The sequence below is a fragment of the Acanthopagrus latus genome, chromosome 13 (genome assembly GCF_904848185.1).
Source record: "Acanthopagrus latus isolate v.2019 chromosome 13, fAcaLat1.1, whole genome shotgun sequence".
NCBI lineage: Eukaryota > Metazoa > Chordata > Actinopteri > Spariformes > Sparidae > Acanthopagrus > Acanthopagrus latus.
Window position 1 is genome coordinate 14,723,569 of NC_051051.1, and position 20,775 is coordinate 14,744,343.

At 42.9% G+C, this 20,775-nt stretch overlaps 1 protein-coding gene across 4 annotated transcripts in view; it reads right to left on the reverse strand.

Annotated features, from left to right (window-relative positions):
• Positions 1 to 18,838, reverse strand: part of LOC119031222 (galactosylgalactosylxylosylprotein 3-beta-glucuronosyltransferase 1) — a 36,813-nt gene extending 17,975 nt beyond the window's left edge. For 3 of the 4 annotated variants that reach the window (XM_037119554.1, XM_037119555.1, XM_037119550.1), the window contains exon 1: positions 11,199 to 11,557. The gene's annotated coding sequence lies outside the window, so the exon portion shown is untranslated. Of the gene's footprint in view, positions 1 to 11,198; positions 11,558 to 18,762 lie in introns of those variants that run through there. The other variant, XM_037119552.1, reaches the window with a different exon arrangement.
• Positions 18,839 to 20,775: the final 1,937 nt, after the last annotated feature.

Consider the following 20,775-nt stretch of genomic DNA (forward strand, 5'->3'; position numbering starts at 1 on the left):
GTGTGGTGGCACTACAGAGGAGGATTATCAAACTGATTGGAATTCATACCGATGGGATGTGACTGTGTTTATAAACCAGCCAACTGTCAAGTGATTTCCCATATCAAACTGATACTGGGGCTGGAGGCAAAGTCAGGGGATCACCAAAGTAAGAAGGCTCCCTACTCTGGGATCCATCAATGTCTGTACCAAATGTCATGGCCATCCATCCGGTAGCTCCTGAGTGAGCCAAACTGCTAAAAATAGTTCTGCACAGTATTCTCGACTGGCTTCCAGCGCAATACAGCATTCCTCTCATTGTACCGGTCAACAATGTATGTTGGCAAGTTGCGATTTCCTCAATAATTATTGACAATACTGTCACACCAGCGAGTTGACCTACTACGGTGGAGCAGCGACGGGCAGAGCCACTCCTGCAGTAAAGAGCAGCTCTGGAGGACGCGTGACACCGACAGGAGTGGCAGAGGATCGGGACAGAGGCAGAGGGGGTCGGGTGCATTCGGCTGTTGGCGTATCACTCGTAGCGCGATTCGTTATCAAAGGGACACGATAGGCTGTTTATAAGCCAGGGTGTGTACGCTTTGTGCTTTAAAGTTGGTTTGCGACATGCTGCTCACATCTGGCGGTGACAGTCCTCCCTTCTTCCATAAGGAATAACGATGTTAATGTTAGGGAAGCAAGAAAGAAGCCCGAGCGCTGAGGGGTAGATGACCGATTCACGGAGCTGATGTCGACAAGGATACCAATATAACACTGGTATCGTGATATTGGTATTGGTGGAGATTGAAGTCAAATGTAATAATATTGAACTGAACTTCAGCTGATCTGGTGCAGCAGCATTTTGCAGATATCTCAGTTTGATTTTTGGCCTGTGTTATAGGCGCGTCTACTCTGCCTACCACTCACACACACATGCGCACATGCACAAGCACACACACACACACACACACACACACACACACACACACACACACACACACACACACACACACACACACACACACACACACTCACTGCATTAGATTAACTTGTGTTCCCAGCATGTCCTCATTTGTCAAGAGGATGCTAGAATCTATTTTAATTCATTAGCAGTCATTACGTACTCAGCAGTGGCACATGAATTTAAAAGTACTGAGGCTAAACTCTTATAAAGGGATGTGATGTTTGGCTGTCATGCTCACACCATCACTGCATATGGGTAAAATGTGGGTACAGCACGGTTAAACTGCGATAATATGTAAGGAGGAGACTTTAAAGTCTCCTGTGGAAAGAGTTATTCAAAACTAATGACTGTTTTAAAAAAAAAAAGAAAATGTAAAAGAATTTGAAGTGTGGGCGTTTGCAATTACTGCTTTCTTCTGTGAAGATGTTTACGAGTACAGACGGCGTGAAGTCTAACATTTCAGCGAAAGTGTTAATGAGTGCCGGATAGCACTGTGCCAACAATGCGTTTCACAGCTCTGACAGGGAAAATGTTCCCGCTTACAGCACACTTTGAATGTGCTTGTGTGTATGTTGGCTCGATTTTGAAAAAAACAACAACTCTAGAATATTTTTAGTCTCATAATTAAAGCGAGGTTAAGAAGCAACAAAAGGTGCCTTCCTTCCTGCCAGTTAAGGAAGCATCGGACTTTGCACAAAATGGCTGGTGAGAAAGACATAAAGCGATAAAAACAAAAGAATCTCATACAGTGACAGTAACATACACAATCAGCATCCATAAGTAGACACACACACACACACACACACACTGAAAATAGTGCAGTAAATTTTATGTAGACCAGTTATCATCAGAATGTCTCATTTAGTTGAAGAAGCACACACTGCTGCTCTTTCTCTGTCTGTGGCCTCCCAAACTGGGGCCCATCTGTCAGATGTTTCCAGCAATGATTACAGAAAAAATAAGAAATTAATATATAATAATATGTGTGCGGTTTTCAATTTTTGAAAGCTCAAATGCTATTTAAATACGTTGAATCCCTAATCGTTATTGTACCTGGAGCAGGAAGTCAGTCAATTGAGAGAACTTAGTATCCAAGTTGCATTTTCCATCCCTGCAATACAACAGGGTCTTGTTTTTGGCCCATTGCCCACCATCAAGCTTCAGTTTTTACACCCTCATTCAGCATTCAGACTGTTACCAGCGCAAAGTTTAAAAGCCAGCATCTCTGATGGTATGGGGGGGTGTCTGTTAGTGCCCCATGGCATGAGTAAACACATTGGCGAAGGCACGATCAGTCCTGAACGGTACGAACAGGTTTTGGAGCATCATATATAGCCATCTAGACAAGGTCTTTTTCAGGGATGTCCCTACCTATTCCAGCAGGACAACAGTGTGGATTCATAGTAAGAGGGCGCGGGCACAAGGCTGGCCTGCCTGCAGTCCTGATTGGTCTCCTATTGAAAGTGTGTTGCATAAAAACAGAACAACAGAGACCCTAGAATGTTAAGCAACTGAAGTCATATACAAAGCAAGACTTTTAGCGAGGATTTTACTTTCAAAACTTCAAAAATCAGTCTTGATCAGGGGTTGTTTGTCTGCGGTGTCCGCGTTGGTAGGAAGACGGCAGTGTGCGGCAACAAATTTATCAAACATTTTCTCTCTCATCCCTTGAATACAGTCTTAATAAGTTATAATATCATCCAGTGATTCATACAATAGTTTGGGTGAACCGTGCGTTTAGATTGTGGTCCGGCTTTTTAAATTTCTCCGCAGCTAATAGAAAGAATCTGAGCGGCCTTGCTGTGCCGGGCAGTAACTATCAAATTGACTTTTATAATAGCGGGTGAGGAGTAAAAAGATGGGTCACGCTGAGCTGCGCTGATTCTATTCATGCACACGACTCCCATCTCACACTGATATAAGCCATTTCTTGTTGTCAAAGCCTTTTTATGGTTAAACTTTTAGAAAGTTTGCTGTTGGTTGTTTCCTAATTTTTCATATACTATAACAACTACATCTCCAAACACTGTCTAACACTGCTGCACTGGAGGCTAATTCAATAAATGTAAAAGATTTGAGCCGTATGTGAAACTTGCATCACTTATTTCCGCTCAGAAACAGAAATTGGACCAAATCACCGTGAGTATTGTCCGCAGACGTTATCATCACCTGCTCTGCTTATGTGCACACCGTAATCCAATTACTGCCTGTACTTTGAGTTTGAGAATAATTTAATCAAGCCGTTCCCTCAGTTAATATTCCCGTTCTCCAGCTATTTTGCATACTGCATTTGTTGATTGAGTAAATAATCATGTGCTTGTTTCACTTGAGGCAACCACCAATCATCAGCATTCATGTCTTATCTCAACATCAATTCACTAAATATGACCATAATCAAAGCAATAATTATGTGGAGATGCTTATAGGGCCGTGTCGTAATTGCCGCATTCTTGTAATACAATTCAAGTCAGCTGCCAGGGGCAAACGACAATCGGTCACATCAAAGATCACAGTGTGCGCACGAGTGTAATACTCTGCTGGGCATGTAATTAGCATAATCCAATTATTCTCATGATCAAAGTCAGAAACAACAGTTCGGTGTCACGGTTAATGCAGCAGCTCCTTCATGTGACATCAGAATATTCTTGTTTTTACTTTGGAAGGAAACGCGGTAGCCATCATAAATAGGAGACAGATTCAGCTGGGGAAGCGGGACTACATGGGAAATGTATATATACATGAGTGTGCAAAATCCCTTTTGTGTTAAAATAAACAAGTTTTCAGTCACATTTCATTGATTGGAAGTATAGTACACCCCTGCACAGGTAAATACAAATTCAAAAAAAATCTCACACGACAACAGCCACATATGCGATCAGCCTCCACAATAAGAAATGATTCGAATGCGCGGCATTGACTCGACACGCGGGCCTTTACATACATCCATATTCTACTGCACAGCATCCGATCCTGATTTCTCATTCAGAACACACACACACACACACACATTAACATGTTTACTCGTTTCTCAGCTCCCGACGGGGAGAAACTTCAAAAGTAGTGCGGCAAGTTTTAAGCAGTCCAGTCATTATCAGAACGGCTCAGTCGGCTGAAGAAACACGCGCTGCTGCCCTTTCTCTGTCTGTCCTCCCCAGTCTGAGCTTAAATGACGAGGTGGGAGGGGAGTTATTTCAGTCAAAGTCACTGATTAGTCTGTGGCTTTTAGTTTTTGCCCAAGATTGAGTAATGGAACGCTACACAGGATTCTTGGGAGTGCACCAGGTGTTTGTCCATGTTGACACCAACAACATTGGATGCTCCAGTGTCACACGGCTCTGGACAGCCTATCATAAGGTATACAAGTTTGGATGATAGGACAAATAATGTGATTTAGCTCTTACGATTAGGGGCTATTTGTATTTGTACAGCCAGAGCTAGAGCAAAAATGTTTTGTTTTTTTTTCTCCCCGCAGCGGCAGTTCAGCCAAACAGGTCAGATGGGCTGTTGCTCGGACAACGTTAGCCCGGCCTTGTGCACGTCCTTGAACTTCGCACGACTGATTCACCGCTTCCTGTGGGCAGTCGAGAAGCATAAACAGACTCTACGATGTCATTTGTACAAATTAGACTTAAGTATTGCATTTCGCTCATTAGGCTGATAAAAAAAAGGGTGTATTGTTACATTAAGATCTCACAGCCTTAGTGCCCCTTGTGATAGATAATTTGCACTGACATACATTTGAATTAAAGTCTCGCACCTCTTAATATAACTTGTTTTTCTACCCTAGTTTAAGGAAACAAGTATTCACCCCTCTCTGAAGTTTAATATGTGCCACTCACCCTGTTTACACGACTTCCTCTTTACATGCAGACTCAGTAGCAGTCACCTGTTGCTCTGTGATTGCTCCTCTAATACAAGATTAAACTTAGTCAGCTTTGAGCTGGCTCCGATCTACTTCCTCCAGTTCTAAATTATCTAAGAGTAATTTTAACACCCCTGCTCATGTTCCCTGGATTGTTACTGGCGTCGCCGCTTTCGAGTTTTATACATGAGCCGGTTCTTTGTCTGCACCTGCTGTGTGCTCTCTGGGTGATGAAGTTGCTCCTGCCTCAGAGTGTTTAAAAGGTCTTGCTCCTCGCCCAAGTCGTCTGCGGTAGGCACAACATTATCTCACATTCAGGCGGAGGTCCGAAGTCAGTCTCGCTTCACGGAGAGTGTGACCCCCATTAAGAATCTGCAGTGGGACAAACTTTAATTCCCTGATAGTTGCTAAGGTTGAGTCACAGCCAAGGCCGAACGCATTTTTCCATGACGCAGCTCAAATTGTAGGGTAATATCAGAAAAAACTGATAGGACAAGAGTCATATGATGAGAGCACAACATATGCTGACATATGAGTGCATTCATGTTCACTGATTTGCACAAATCATCTGGCTGCTGTTTGGTGCCTACAACTGTACAGTTTGATCTAAAACTTATAGCTTCTGCTCCGACGTCATGAACAAGAGAGGAAACTAGTAATCATAGACCAAATAATAGGCATGGTTGAAAATCTCATAATCATATGGTACAATCAGCACAGTAGACTGATAACATGTTGCACACATCAGTCATGCTTGCGAGGTTCTGTGCGTGATATAGCGTGACACATATTAAAATAAAATGTATGAAAAATACCATAATTTAATTTGATCCACAGTCGTTCAATCTGCTGCAAATGTACTATTCCTGACACCACACACGAGACCGTGTCCAGACTGATTTCCGCCCTGCTCCTAAAAAAGACACCCAAGACATCCCATTCATTCGAATGAGACCGGTTTGGTAACGCAGCCAGGGAGCCAACGCCGAAGGCCTTTGGCAAAAACATGCAGCATTGTCCAGTAAGCCTTGCGAAAAAACTTTTGCCGGACTGCAACGCGACATCATCCAACGCACCGCTGCCATGGCTGATCTAGCAGGTGGGGTTTCCTGCCTGCTTTCTGACTTTGTCTGACACGCCTTCAGACTCGTGGATCTGCAGCTCATACTGGACTCCCCCAATTTGAATCGTTTTCAGTTTGAGCGCCTGCTATGAGCAATACTAGTCAATACTAGCATTTGCGTACTAACATGCTAAGATTGACAACAGGGAGGCTAAGTCACGTCCCCTCAAGTGGACCACCATGGAACCTTATTTCAGAAAAAATATGTATGTGAGTAAATGGCAAGAAAGTCTTTTTAACTTTTTTTTTTTTTTGTCATGTCGGCATATTTAAAAGATATTTTTTCAAGAGAGTCTCAGTTTGTCATTAAACTAAACAAGTATAAAACTGTGAAAGTACGTAAAGACTACACACACGACGTCGTGTCATTTGAGCTAACTTGCTGATGTCTAGCTGGCAATGTTTACCGTGTTCACCATCTTAGTTCATTGTGTTAGCATGCATTAGCCTAGCATGGCTGATGAGAATGTCAGGAGTTTTGCGTGTATTGGGTACTTAACCAAAGTATTGGACAATATAAATCGCTGAAGTGATGATGGTATTATCATGGTACAGGTTTTTATGGGTCACTGATTTCCTGTTTAATTTTGTAGTTATATCCTGTGTTGTGTTATGTCTCTTGTTGATACGCTCGCCTTCCTTTTCACCTGTTGTTCCTAGTGTTCTTGTTCCCCTCATGTGTTCCTGTGCTCGTCCCCAGTTCGATTGCTCCCCCACTCCTGTCTCACATCAGTCTTGCTGGCGCTGCCCTGTCCCCAGTGTTCCCAGTGTTCCTGCCAGTGTTCCCTGTGCTTCGTTTTGTACCTTATTTTGTTTTTCTGTTTCCCTTTGATTTTTAATTTGCCCCTGTCCGACTTTTGCGTCGCGCGTTTATGGACTTACTTACGGGTACGAGGACGGTATGAATGTCCGTCCTAAATCACGTTAGAAAGGAGAGCTTCCTCCCGGTGTAATATTTGGTGAAGTTTGCTTGACTGCCCAACACAACATTGCAGTACTCCTACAACCACTTGTTTAGCAAAATCCTTGCTTTTCTGTGGACTGAATGATTCGAGTAAACACACAGTCTATTAGTTATTACACGGAAAATCCTCCCACAGTTATCATTAATGACGCCGTTTCTGTTATCGTCTACACATCCCTCATTGTACATCCGGCATGAAAGATTACAGTTCAGTGGAACTTCAGAGGAGTCAGCATCCTGCTCCGTAGGATGATAGGGCTGTTTTTTTTTTTTTTGTTTTTTTTTGCGAGGACCTGCTCTGTGTATTGATCTGCTCATGCAGCATTCCCTCTGCTTGAAGTGAGAATTTGCCTCTGATCTGAACCAGCTTTCAAGTGGGCAAAAAACAACCTCAAACAATCTGACTCCAAGGCACTTTTTCTTTTTTTTTTTTTTTTTGTAACGTACATCAAGGGCACAGCGGAGTATGCAGATAAAAAAAAAAAAGAAAGAAAGAAAAAAGAAATGGCAAGCCTGCAGAGCTAGTTCAAAGCGTAATGAATATCTTGTCTGAGCTGCTCTTAATTCTGCTGAGACGCAATTGATTTAGATTACACAGGAACTGATGCGGAATCAAAACAGTTGTGGAGGATTTCAAATGCTTCAGGAGACAGCCCCTCTGATGAATCCCGAGTAGATCTTAATTCTAGATCAAACTGCCTCAACGAGAACTATTTGTGAGCGATTTGTAAATGAACAGCAAAACGAGAGGCAAGCCTGAATGTTAATCTTTTTTCCTTTTAACTCTTTATGGAGACACTATGGCAGTGATCCGCTGCTGGCCATTGACTGACTGACACTTAGTTGATAGCGGCGCAGGTTTTCTCTTTGACTCTGCATAAAAAAAGATTCTCAGGAATTCTGTCACTTTCTAAATTGCGTGTAGTTCTGTGAAGCGTGGAAAACATCCGCACAGTATGCCACATTTGCAGTGAACACATTCAGAGGATGGTTTGAGCGTTTTTACACTCTGAACTTAACTCATGTGTGCCTGTCACGGCTGGGCTTAAAATACTATTGCCACATTTTTGCGCTATGTCTTAATACTCTACATACACTAAGTTGCCAAAAGTATTCACTCACCCATCCAAGTAATGGAAATCAGGTGTTCCAATCACTTCCGTGGCCACGGGTGTATAAAAGCAAGCACCTAGGCATGCAGACTGTTTCTCCGAGCATTTTTGAAAGAATGGGTCGCTCTCAGGAGCTCAGTGAATTCCAGCGTGGTTCTGTGATAGGATGCCGCCTGTGCAACAAGTCCAGTCGTGAAATTTCCTCGCTCCTAAATATTCCACAGTCAACTGTCAGTGGCGCTATAGCAAAGTGGAAGAGTGATTGGGAACGACAGCAACTCAGCCACAAGTGGTAGGCCACGTAAAATGATAGAGCGGATGCTGAGGCGCGTAGCGCGCAGAGGTCGCCGACTGTCTGCAGAGTCAGTCGCCACAGACCTCCAAACTTCATGTGGCCTTCGTATTAGCTCAAAAACAGTGCGCAGAGAGCTTCATGGAATGGGTTTCCATGGCCGAGCAGCAGCATCCAAGCCGTACATCACCAAGTGCAATGCAAAGCGTCAGATGCAGTGGTGTTAAGCACGCCACCACTGGACTCTAGAGCAGTGGAGACGTGTCCTCTGGAGTGACGAATTGCGCTTCGCCATCAGGCAATCTGATGGACGAGTCTGGGTTTGGCAGATGCCAGTAGAACAGTGCTTGTCTTACTGCATTGTGCCAAGTGTAAAGTTTGGTGGAGTTTCATGAGCTGGGCTTGGCCCCTTAGTTCCAGTGAAAGGAACTCTGAATGCTTCAGCATACCACGAGATGTTGGACAATTTCATTCCTCCCAACTTTGTGGGAACATCTCGGGGATGGCCAACATCAGTGTGTGACCACACAAATGCGCTTCTGGAGGAATGGTCATAAATTCCCATAAACACACTCCTAAACCTTGTGGAAAGCCCCAGTCAAGGCAGGTGAGCGAATACTTTTGGCAATATAGTGTATAGCTTGATATTTGAATCTGAGCAACAAAATCAAATATCACAGTATTTTAGACCCTCGATATTGCGACATTGTTATATAAAAATAGGACAGTCTGGTAAGTGGTGAAAATGATGTCACTTACTGTGATGCCAGCCCATTTTCATCAGAAGAAACAATCATATACACTGTCTGGCAAAAAAAAATAAGCAAATAGGTCAGAGCCTTCCACTGAATAATAACTGTGATTAGTATGTTTTAGCTTTAGATTCTCGAGTGATGATTATCTTGGATCACTGAAACATTTGGTGAAATCAAATGGTAAAAAAAAACAACAGTAGGACTCACAGCTTTGCTTGACAGTGAAAGTAAGAGCATTTTCACTTGCACATTGTGAAGAGAACTCAATGGATTGGGGCTAAGTGACTGTGTAGCTTTAAGAAAGCAACGTATCAATGAGGATAGTCGGAAAAAAAGGCTTCAGTTTGCTAGGGATTGGACTCTGAAGCAATATAAAAAGGTCAGGTGGTCTGATGAGTCCAGATTTACCCTGTTCCAGAGTGAAAAACCAGGTCAACTGACTACCTGAATATACTCAATGACCAGGTTTTTTCTCTCCTTGCGGATGGTACTGGTATATTCTGAGATGACACTGCCACAATTCATCGGGCTCAAATGGAACAAGATTTGTTCACGGAGCACGAGACACATGGATTGGCCACCGCAGAGTCCAAGACCTTAACCCCACTGAGAATCTTTGGGATGTGCTCGAGACGACTGCGCAGCGGCCTGACTCTCCCATCATCATTACAAGAGCTTGGTGAAAAATTAATGCAACTCTAGACGGAAATAAATGTTTGATGTTATACTGGATAAGCTGTTCAAAGCGATGTCATGGTATATGCGTGCTGTAATCAAAGCTAGAGGCGCACCAACGAAATATTAGAGTGTATGACGTTTTTTTTTTTTTTGTGGCCAGGCAGTTGACCACAGGTTGACTGTTAAAGCAGCTTATTTCAAATCCATATTTATATTTATTTTTTTTGGAAGGTGGTGACCTCTAGTGGTGAAGTAGTATAAAGGGCATCAAAGTCTGCATAAGAAGGAGGTTCAGGATGGTTGTCAGTGATGAGTTACTTTGACTTACTGTTGGAATTAAGTAATGTTATGTAAAGGACATAACTGAAGTAACATACGCAAAATAGTTATTTCAGCCAAAACCACCATGTTTTCTAAACCCGACAAAGTAGTTCTCTTGCCTATCTAGCAGAATTGCAACCGTACAATGACGGTCCAGTACACACGTCACTGGTACATAACTGTAACAGTAAAATGAGTTATGTCATTCTAGGCATCACTGGCCATCAACCTGTTCAGTGGTTCAGGTGAGGTGTTGGTAATGCAGCCTTTTAAAACCAGGAAAAGACAACACTTACATCATCATCGTCGATCTACACTCAATTCAACTTTGCAAACCACAGAAGCAGTTGAACAGAAATTCATGCTTCAGGTAGGGCCAAATCCACACATTTTAAGATGCAAAAGTCTATTTAAAAAAAGAAGAAGAAGAAAAAAGCAAAGTGTGTAAGTCACTGTGGCCACATTTGTCTAAAGCTAGTATTTTACTAGTACTCTTGGTACTGATTTGCAATTTCATTTGAGGACTGATTGACCTTTATGGCCCGCCTGAGTGAGAGAAATCTGAGTTAAAGTGCAGCAGACTTACATACATCACCGACTGTGTGTTGTGCATAAAATATAAAAAGATACAACAAACAGTCCTGCAAAGGTGCAGGTGGCTGCCAAATAACAAGAAGGGTTAGATCATCTACAGCTCACTTCAGAGAGTCTGGCAGCAAGTTTTGCTATAAAGACGCCTTGAGGATCACTCCAAAATCTAATTAAAATGACAGGCAGTTGACAGCAACCTCAGAAAACAACAGATCATACAAATGCATCGGTCTTTTTTTTTTTTCCACCAGATATTCCTCGTAACTGCGATGTGAGCCAATTAGACTCGGAGCAAACAAGGAGTCTTAACGTTAAAGTTCTCTGTAACGCAGCTCTGACAGATGGCAGCGGCTATGACGAACTCATCTCTGCCGTCGCTCATCTGTAACCAACACGCACTGTGATAGTAGCCCACCCCTTAAACAAACAAACAAACAAACAAACAAACAAAAAAAACATCCACAAACAGTCAGAAAGTGCGTCCCGTCCGTCCACACCGCTGACAGATGAAAGGAGAGAGAGAGAGAAAGAGAGAAAAGGGGGGGGGGGAATCCGACCGTTAACCGTAGATGGGAGCAGCTCAGCATCCACTTCCCAGCGTGTCGCCCTCTCCTCTGTCTCCGCGCTCACAGCGATCTCATCAAGGCAGATTCGGAAACACTCTCTGCCGCCGTCAGCGTCCCGCCGGCGTCACGGCCGCTCAGACGTGCGCGCTGCATCCCCGAGCGAATGAAGGGGGCTTACAGGTGTACATGACGAGATGTGGGGGAGAAGAGAGAGGGGTGGGCATCGTACTTGGCACTCGACCCTCCCCTCCCTCTATTCTACTCTCCTCCCGTCGCTCTTCCTCTCCTCTTATCCTCATCCCACTTTACCTTCCCGCTGTCCCCGTTCAGCTCCCGCCCCTTCCCCTTTTGCGCCAAATGACAACCCGCAGCCTCATCTCTCTCTCTCTCTCTCTCTCTCTCTCTCGCTCTTAGTAATAACGCCAGTAATTGACCGATTCCGGCAGGAGCGTGAGAGAGATGCAGAGAGAGAGAGAGAGAGAGAGAGAGAGAGAGAGAGAGAGAGAGAGACGCGGCTTGAAGCAAGACATCTGTGAGTGTATTTAAATGGGACTGAGGGAGCACCCCCCGCAAACCATCATCCTCTGTGAAACGAGCAGCTATTGGCAACTACCAGAGAGGGATTGTACAGCCTGCACAAGTGCATGAAGATGAGAGAAGGAAAGATAAGAGCAGGCAGCATCGTTTCATCAGCTGCGTGCTGTTGGTGTGTGTGTGTCTAAGGAAGAGATGGACAGATTGTGACAAGAGACTGAAATTCTCCCATGAAGCCTGCCACTGGTTTCTAAACAAGTGCAGGAAGCACCTTCCACAAAAAAAAAAAAAAAAAAAAAGTGGGGACGCAATTACATTTATTGACGCTGAAAGATCACCCTTCCCAGGGACCATTAAGTGCTACTCTCCCTCTTTTTGAAAGGCGTGACATTTCGAAGAAATGCTACGCTACCACGGGTGATCCACCAAAGTTGAGCCTAACCTTTACTGGATAATGGTTTGTGGCCATGCATCATGCCACACGTCTGTAATTGGAAAACAATATTAAAAATCCAAGCGCCTCACTGTAGCCGCTGCACGGTGGACTCTGCAACGTGCCGTGCGGATAACCGAAGAAAAAACGGCGTTGTTTTAAGGGAGATGTGCGTCCCAGCCGAGAATAGACGCAGTGAAACCATTATCCCTGAAGACATCAGTCAAATCCTGAAGTCTCTTCCGCTCCAGCACTGGTTCCACTGCACTTTATAAAAGATGTACACACCGCTGGTTACAAGTATTCCAAACAGTCCCACAAGAGCTTAAGTGATTGTCTCAAGGACTGTGTCCCATTGTGATAGCACACAGTATTCCTAACGAAAAGGTTGATAAGTCATTACATGCCGTCATTTAGCAATTGGTCAGTGTAGGCTGAGTGTTGTAGAGCGCGAGTGTTGTTTCCTCATAATGCAGGCCTCGCTCGATTCGGTCCGGAACAGCAAGTATTATCCCTCCTCGCTTCATCAAAATGAGACCCAAGGGTGCAGCAGCTGTGGCCTTTCAAAGTCGAAGGTTTGACCTTTAAATTTGGTCCCCGCCGAACACAGCGATTTGTAAGTTTGGGTTGTTTTCCTGAAGGTATCGCAAACCCTGGTGGGGAAATGTTGTACAGCGTCAGCTGTCAAGTGCCTTAAATACCTCACGTCCCCTCTCAAACTCTTAACAGCGCTGATTTATTTTTGATCCATGCATCAGTGATGCTCCCAAATCACCTCAGTAAAAATGGTTAAAGGCAAGTTTTTTTTTTAATGAGTGTTGATTTGGCTGCATTTCAGAAATAAGTAAATGTGTCTTTTGCTGTTTAAAGGTAACCAGCATTCTCACAGGAGCAAACCATTCATAGAATCAGCATTTTCAGAACATTTATGCAAACCATCGCCATCAATAATGCTGATGTTACACTCATATTACACTCTAGTTTCCATGTTTAATACACTTAAGAGGTACGGCAGCATTGTGTGGATAAACCACACTGAAAACTGCATCACACCGTGGAACTGGTGGTAATAATAATGCCAGTTTGTTGAGTTTAGTTATGTTTGTTTTATCTATGAATTACATTTGAAAATGATTATTTCGAACAACAGTGCCTAGTTGCCTGTCGTAGCACGGCAATGTTGTCATTAAGTTTTTAAATACGTTTCTTGGGGAGGGGAGGGACGTGTCACCCTCCAATACAGATTATAGTTACGGCCCTGTCGTGCACCAGTATGCTGATGTTTACCTGATTGAGTGAACTCGCAGTTTTTGATGTAAATGCTGGCAGTGATGATTGGATGCTTTACAGTTGTGAACTACTTTCTGTCTCTGTATGTCTCCACAGTTTGCCATGCTGAAGGAACAAGTAGGTCAAAGCGCCTGGGGACCCTGTAAGCATTCTGACAGACTTCCAGATCTCCTGGAAGTTGGCCTCCAGAGGGGTGAAGGCAATATTTAGGGCAGGAGCCCTTCACAGTAATCTCCTTCCTGCAGCTAGTGCATCACAGAACCGGAGACATCACCAAAAAAACCAAACATTTTAAATAGAGAGATAAATGCTGTATATAACTGTGAGAGATCTGGGGGAGCCTGATGTAGGAAACAGTCACGTATAGATGGAGCTGTGACCGTTTTTGAGAGATGAAGGTGCCTTCAATATGCACTGTTTGACTTATAAGTTATTTAAAGTACAGTAGGGTTATTGCATTGCTAGAGCACATCCCACATGGGAAAGCATCATCTACCTTTGTCACTGCCGCTGTTACCAGACAACAGCTCTCACAGACTGTAGCAATGGTGGTAAAAAAAAAAAAAGAAAAAAAGAAAAAAAAAGGGCAGAGAGAGGGAGAACAAGGCAAAGGAAGTTGCAAAAAAAAGAGGCTCAGGCAAGCTGAATGACAGGGCATTTAGTCTCTGGGTGTCTCAATGGGCAGCCTACAATGTGTGTTAATTCATCCTTCACAAAGAGCCTTGAAGCGAGGCTTTTCCCAAACCGGCAAACAAATCACTTCTTTCGCTCAATTGGTATTCCGCGAGCGATTCCCCGCGTTTTGTCTCGTGAAATGAACAGTGGAATAACAAACAGATCCGAGTCATAGGTGTGGCTTGCTCGCCAGAGTTGACTTTGACTGGAACCCATAATGCACACATGGATCCTTCCTTGTTCCTGGTCCGCTACATTATATATATATATATATATATATATATATATATATATATATATATATATATATATATATATATATATATATATATATATATGACTTAATGACTTAAAGGTGCTCTCTGTAACAATTAGCATGTATAAATCACATTTGTATTGAAGTGGCCTGTACTGTAAATGTTAATTTTAGATAGAATAGAATCACTTTATTGATCCCAGACTGGGAAATTATTTTTAAAAAGTCGACTTTTCCTCCAAAAGTCACGAAACAAATTACCTCAGAATTACGAGGTAAAATAGACTATCAAATTTAACCTGTACAAGCTCAACAACTTAAAGTTCTTAGTCTGGTTTCATGGTAAGTTTGAGGTAATGGGTTTCCTCGATTATTTTAAGTAAAGGCACCATCAGATTTGTGACTCAGGTTCTCCGGTGTCTCGCCTCAGTGCTTCTCTCCGCTCCTCTAAGAAGTTCCACAGAGCCCCCTTTAAGTCAAATTGCTTTATATACTTTATTCTGTCAGAACTTGCACAAGCACCAGCAAAGATAAGCAAACAGACGCTCTTATATATTGTTAATGCAGCTAGCAGTTAGCCTAGCTGTGTGACGCTATAGGATGTTCTGCTTAAACATGAAACTTTAAAATAATGATATATATATATATATATATATATATATATATATATATATATATATATATATATATATATATATATATATATATATATATATATATATGTATCAGTGTTTTAATTTTGACAGTTTCTCACATTTCTCACAACATGTCACTCATAGTGATGAAAGCACACTCACAAAGCACAATGGCTTATGCTGTGACCAAAAAAAACCCCCAGAAGACTGCCAAAATCTTGTTTTACAAGATTTAATATTCATGTTATCTTTCATCCTATTACATCAGTTACTTTAAAGTTCCACCTTGAACAATGACTTTGTTTAGCTTGCTCAGTAGCTGCACCTACAAGCTCAGTTGGGGGGCAGAGGAGGCTGAGCCAACTGAATCAGTGCTGCATACAGAAACACTGGGTGCATCTAACTGTGCATGAGCATCCAGGTTTTTAGTTTTTCTAGTTTCTGACCATATTCAAGGTTTGATGTCTACATGGAAATTCTGGTCGTCCATCCCTGTACACATGATCACAGCAGTATCTGGTTTGTGCGACCGTCTGCCTGCAGGTGTGTCTTGATTTTAAACCGTCTCAGCCAATCTGTTCTGGACTTTAGGATGAGGTGTTTCCCTGCCACACTATCCTGGTTTCCAAGCAGCCTACCGAGGTTTCTCAAAACCAGGCTGAGGTCCTGTGTAACCAGTAGATGGCATTTACATATACAAAAGATGACTAAAATACTCCAAAACCACATGATCTATTTTGCTATAGCCCCACTAGAATTGGATGTTAAGTACTACTGGAAATAACACCTCTGTAAGTGTCTCTGTGTTCAAACAAACAGGATGTCAAGTGGTTTTTTTGTCTAAAGCCATTTCTTGGCGCTCTTAGTGCTTCTCCTAAGAGAAAATGATGCTTTACTTTAAGGAGGAGCTTTAAAGAAGAGCTTTGAAAAAGTGATGAAAACTAGGATGGATCGGTAACCTAGTTTTCCTCACTTTGTACAAAAGGGACAGATGTAGAAAAAAAAAAGAAGAATAGGAAAGAAAAGGAAACTCTGGGCAATTTAAACAATAGGGAGTATCAGTTAGGTTTTCCTCTCATGTTGACTGCAGTTCAACTACAATCAAGCTGACTTTCAGATGTTCCTTTACTTTTATGTTTTGAGCCCGGCTTGGCCCAAGGTTATTTTATAGCATAGGATGAATTATTAATGAGCCAAATGGCCTTGCTTTATTATTCAGTACCAAACAGTGCGAGGCAACTGTCTTGTCCATGTGTCCCTTTATGTGTCATGGTTTTGGGGTCCTGTATGAATCCTGTAATAGCCCTCACCGGGGGTAGTGAATATTTAAGTGTTTTTTTTTTTTTTTATGCAAATGATGAGTACCTTTAATTTGTTCTGTAAAGTCAGTTTTTTTTGTATCTTTGTGTGGTTGTTGTCTTTGCCCTTTCCCTGTTATTTTGAATTTTATATATCTGATAGCCCATCAGTAAAATATTATAGTTTATTAACATTTGCCATCGCTCTAGTAGTTAAAGTAAACCCACTGTATAACTCATAAAGGACAGCTCTACATGTTGATTAAGACCTACAAGTAAGATTTCTCAACAAGCTGGAATATCACGTATTCATGTGTATGATACTTAAAGACATACAATGTAAGGTTTCTGCATTTAAATATGTAAAAACAACGTGAGCTTTGCTATATATTTTGTTGAGTTGTGTATTTACATTATCCCAAATGTACAAGTTTACCCACACAAGGTGTGTTTCACTTGGTTACCTGGAAGGTAGGAAGGAAGGAAGGAAGGAAGTCAAGGACAGAGACCATACGTAACGTGAATAACACTAAAATATAACACTAAAATATTACCTAATTTGTAAACTTGCGCCAGAGTCACTTTCATCAGCAACGGTGGTTGTCTGTTGGTGTGTTCTCGCCAGCGGAGAGAATTATTTGCCCTAAACAGCCAGGTGATTTTACGCCATGTGTGCATAAGCGTGTGTTTGAATTGAGGTTAAACGCTCACTGAACTCACCCACTCAGAGACAAACATTTTGCTCGAGAAACAAAGTACACTTCCCCTCCAGATCCAGTCAGCAGTTAAAGTGCATAACCATCCGACAACGGAGGTCGCCTCTGCAGGTCGCTACTGCAGTCAGGCTGATAAACAGGAGCGACGATGAATCCACGTCTATTTCTTTGTAGAAAAGAACTGACATGAAGATGTGCGTGCAAATATCAAGTCAGACTGGCCCAGTTTTGACTTTTTTTCTTTCATAGTCATTACACCATTCATCCAATTTGGTGTACATCATTTCCTGTTGAGTTTAATGTCTTTACCTCACTCCAGCTCACGGCACAAACGGCCACAAGCACAACTGGGCTCTACCCCTTGATGGTTTGAACTTTAATAATACATGCAAAGTGGACGGGATTTAAACATAACGAATATGTAAGAGAAGTTTTGTCAACAAAGGTCATTAATACTTGATGCTGTGCAGGCTCTTTCGTCGTTGCTTCACTTTCTTCCCCTTCACATCCCAGCTGCTGGTCACTCTGCTGTCTCAGCAAACTGCAGAGATGCTGCGAAATCAACGGAACCAATGCAGGTTCTGTCCCCTCCCAAAAAAAAAACGATGACGGATGATGGATGTTCGGTTAATAAAGCCGCTACCGCCATTGCAGTGTAATTTTAAATCGGATTACACAGTCCCGAAAGAGCGGTGACCCAGCAAACTGCAGCTACTGGAGCTACCTTTTTAATAATTCATTTGGGGGAAGCATAACGCTGCAGTTTTCACACATTAGTACTGCTTTCTGTCAGTGAGCGTGTGCTCAGAAGTGTAATACAAGTCCGCGGTAAACACAAGTTTTTAATTTGCTTTTCGCTGTAGACACGGGAACTTTGTGCGGATTTAACTTTCAGACGCTCATGAATAAAACATGTATTAATGGCTTCGCGTTTGGCGCAGGATTCAGGAAATATAATCTCATACATGAGCAAACAAAGCCTCCGAGCAAACAAAACTTGTTAATGCTGTGTTCAGAGCCGGATTACAGTGGATGACGTCTCAATCTAGAAAACGTCGGTTCAGGGAAGGAGCGGGAAGAACAGATTCTTTTCCCACAGTTACACACAAGTTCATCAGTTAACCAGGGATATTAGCCATTAGATGCTTTGATGCAGTTGCGGATGAAAATAGAGTTTGCTGGCATTAGGTTGGTTTCTTATATACATTATACTATCATACGCACACCAAACTCTTCAGCTCAATCCAAACGGTGTAATCGGCTGTAAACAGACCCGCGGCAGATGATTTGTGCAAAATGAACCACGTTCCGTTTGGATGTCGACAAAGTTTCGGTCTCTGTCGCGAGGAGCATCGAGGGTAACGACATTAGCATAATACGTGGTGGCACGTATCGCAAAACACTGTCGGAGTGAGGACTTAAGGCTAAGCTCGAGGATTTCACAGCTAATTGTGCAGAAGAAGGCTGCGCTGAAATACAGTGATCAAATGAGGCAGGGAAGATTTTGAAAGAAGATTAAGCACCTTAAACAGCAAATGGATGAGGGGATATTTTAAGTTCTCGCGTCTGTATTTAGCAAAGGAAATGAAGGCAGCTCTGATCATCCTTAAACGCAGGAGCGGTAGACAGACTGCAGGTAAAATGGAGCAGCAGGAAGAAGAACTGTGTGACGGATGCGGTATGTGGCTGTATGTGTATGAATTGCAGTCATCTTTTACCACATGTATGTGCGTCGCTGATCCCCTTCTCTGGTCTTCATGGTAGAGAGGAGGCTGTTTGGTGTACAGGACTACTTCGCGTCTGACCGTCCTCTGGTCCTTCTGAAGTTTCCTCCTTTCTATTCCTGTGAAAACTTTTTTTCTTATTTCCACAGGTGCAGCAGTAGATGACGCCATATGGTATCCAGATTGTAAAACCCCTCGAAGCACATTTCTAATTTTTGATTTCGGGCCAATAAAACAAATTGACTTGACTTGCTTCGGTGTCCTGCATTTCTTCTCCCACCTTTCTGCAGGAAAGGCCCAATGATTCCCTCTCCACAGGATAACCCTTGACATTAACACATCTGCTGTATACACAGCACTAAGACAGGGCCAGAATTTTAGACATTTAAAAGCGAGGCAACGTTATTAACTCACCACAAAATAACCCTGTCGATGTCATGGCAAAGATGTGTATGTGCTGTTTTCCAGGGATGTCTACTGAAGTTGAAGTTGCTAACCAGCTCCTTATACTGTGTGACCAGGAACCCATCTGAATGTTTAAAGATGCCACTGTACATTTCATTCTACCAACTTTTTATGACAGTTAGGGAGAGCGCTCTAGTTTAAACGTTGCAAGTTCACATAAACTTTCTTAAAATGCAAGTTTTGGCTTTTATCAAATGATTTGATCCTTCACGTTGCTCTGTAAAGCAAACACCGGCGGGCCGTGGGAGGAAGCAGTATCAGAATATCTTCATCATCGGCTCATTTGTTTAAAGTACTTAATATGACATTGGCACACTAGGGTTTAAAACTGCTTGCGTAGCACCTGCAAACTCTGCTGCGGCAGCCTCATGCCACCCTTTATTAACACACAACAACAACATACAGTCCCTGGGAGCGCCTCTCCGAAGTCATCCGGCTCATTAACTGTCTAAAGTTCTGCACATAGCCAGCACTGCGAAGCGCTGCATTAAAAACCAGACCCTCAGCCTTTATTTCCACGTCCTCCCACGACATACAACGTTGTGTTTAATAATGAGAGATCGAGCAAGAGGACCTTTATCTCGGAAGGAGACTTGGGAAATAATGGCAGTAATTAACTGAGCGTTACTCCTCAGCAAGACCTCCTGAGAACCCCCACAGTCATCCCAGCCCTCGCCGTGCCACCTCCTCCTCTGCCTAAATTGACACTGCTGTCTAGTTTGACATGCTCGCTCACAACAGTGCCTGTGTTCAAAGCCGTGAACAGGAAACCATTTTATTGCCCAGAGCAGGGACTGTACTGCTACTTAATGCAGAACTGGATGAGCGCTCCAGCTGAATGTCAGTATTTTCTCTCATGCCGTTTACCAATTCACTTCACTATCCGTCTCAGTAACCAATGCAGAGCCGCGCCAGGAAGTCCCTCGCGATAAAAAAAAACTGGATTTATCGAAATGAACTGGTCATCGCTGTGGAATCGTAACCTTACGCCTAACAGTTCATTTTGTGAGGGTGTGAGATGTTAATCTGCGTGAAGCGCACATGTTTCGGGGGGTGGGGGGGCTGCAGCACGCTTGCCGCCCATCGCAGAAACCTGCAATAAATCACCACGACGCGGTCATTTATGAATGCGAGCTAAAAGAGAGGCATGATCGTTTCGCATTGACAGCTCACACAGCCACTATCCGCAGCACGTGTAGTAGATCAGCCATGTTAACGCCAACATCTAGACCCTTTTGCAGTGACAAATTGTAGTGCACAGTCCCCCCTTTCAGGACGAAAGCTAGGATTGTATTTTCCCACTTTTGGCCTTTATGTCCTTATAAAGAGCATATGATCATGGCATGAGGACGTGGTAATCCAACTGGCTCTCAAATTGGGTACAAATACACAACCTCAGACTTTCAATTTGTGTGTCATGCATATTTTGTGTGCAGCTGATACTAAAATCCTTCTTATCAAATTCTGTGGAAAAGCAGTTTCATAATCATGGACCGTTGTCATGGTAAGAAAAATAAACACAGTGTTCACAGTTTGGCTAGA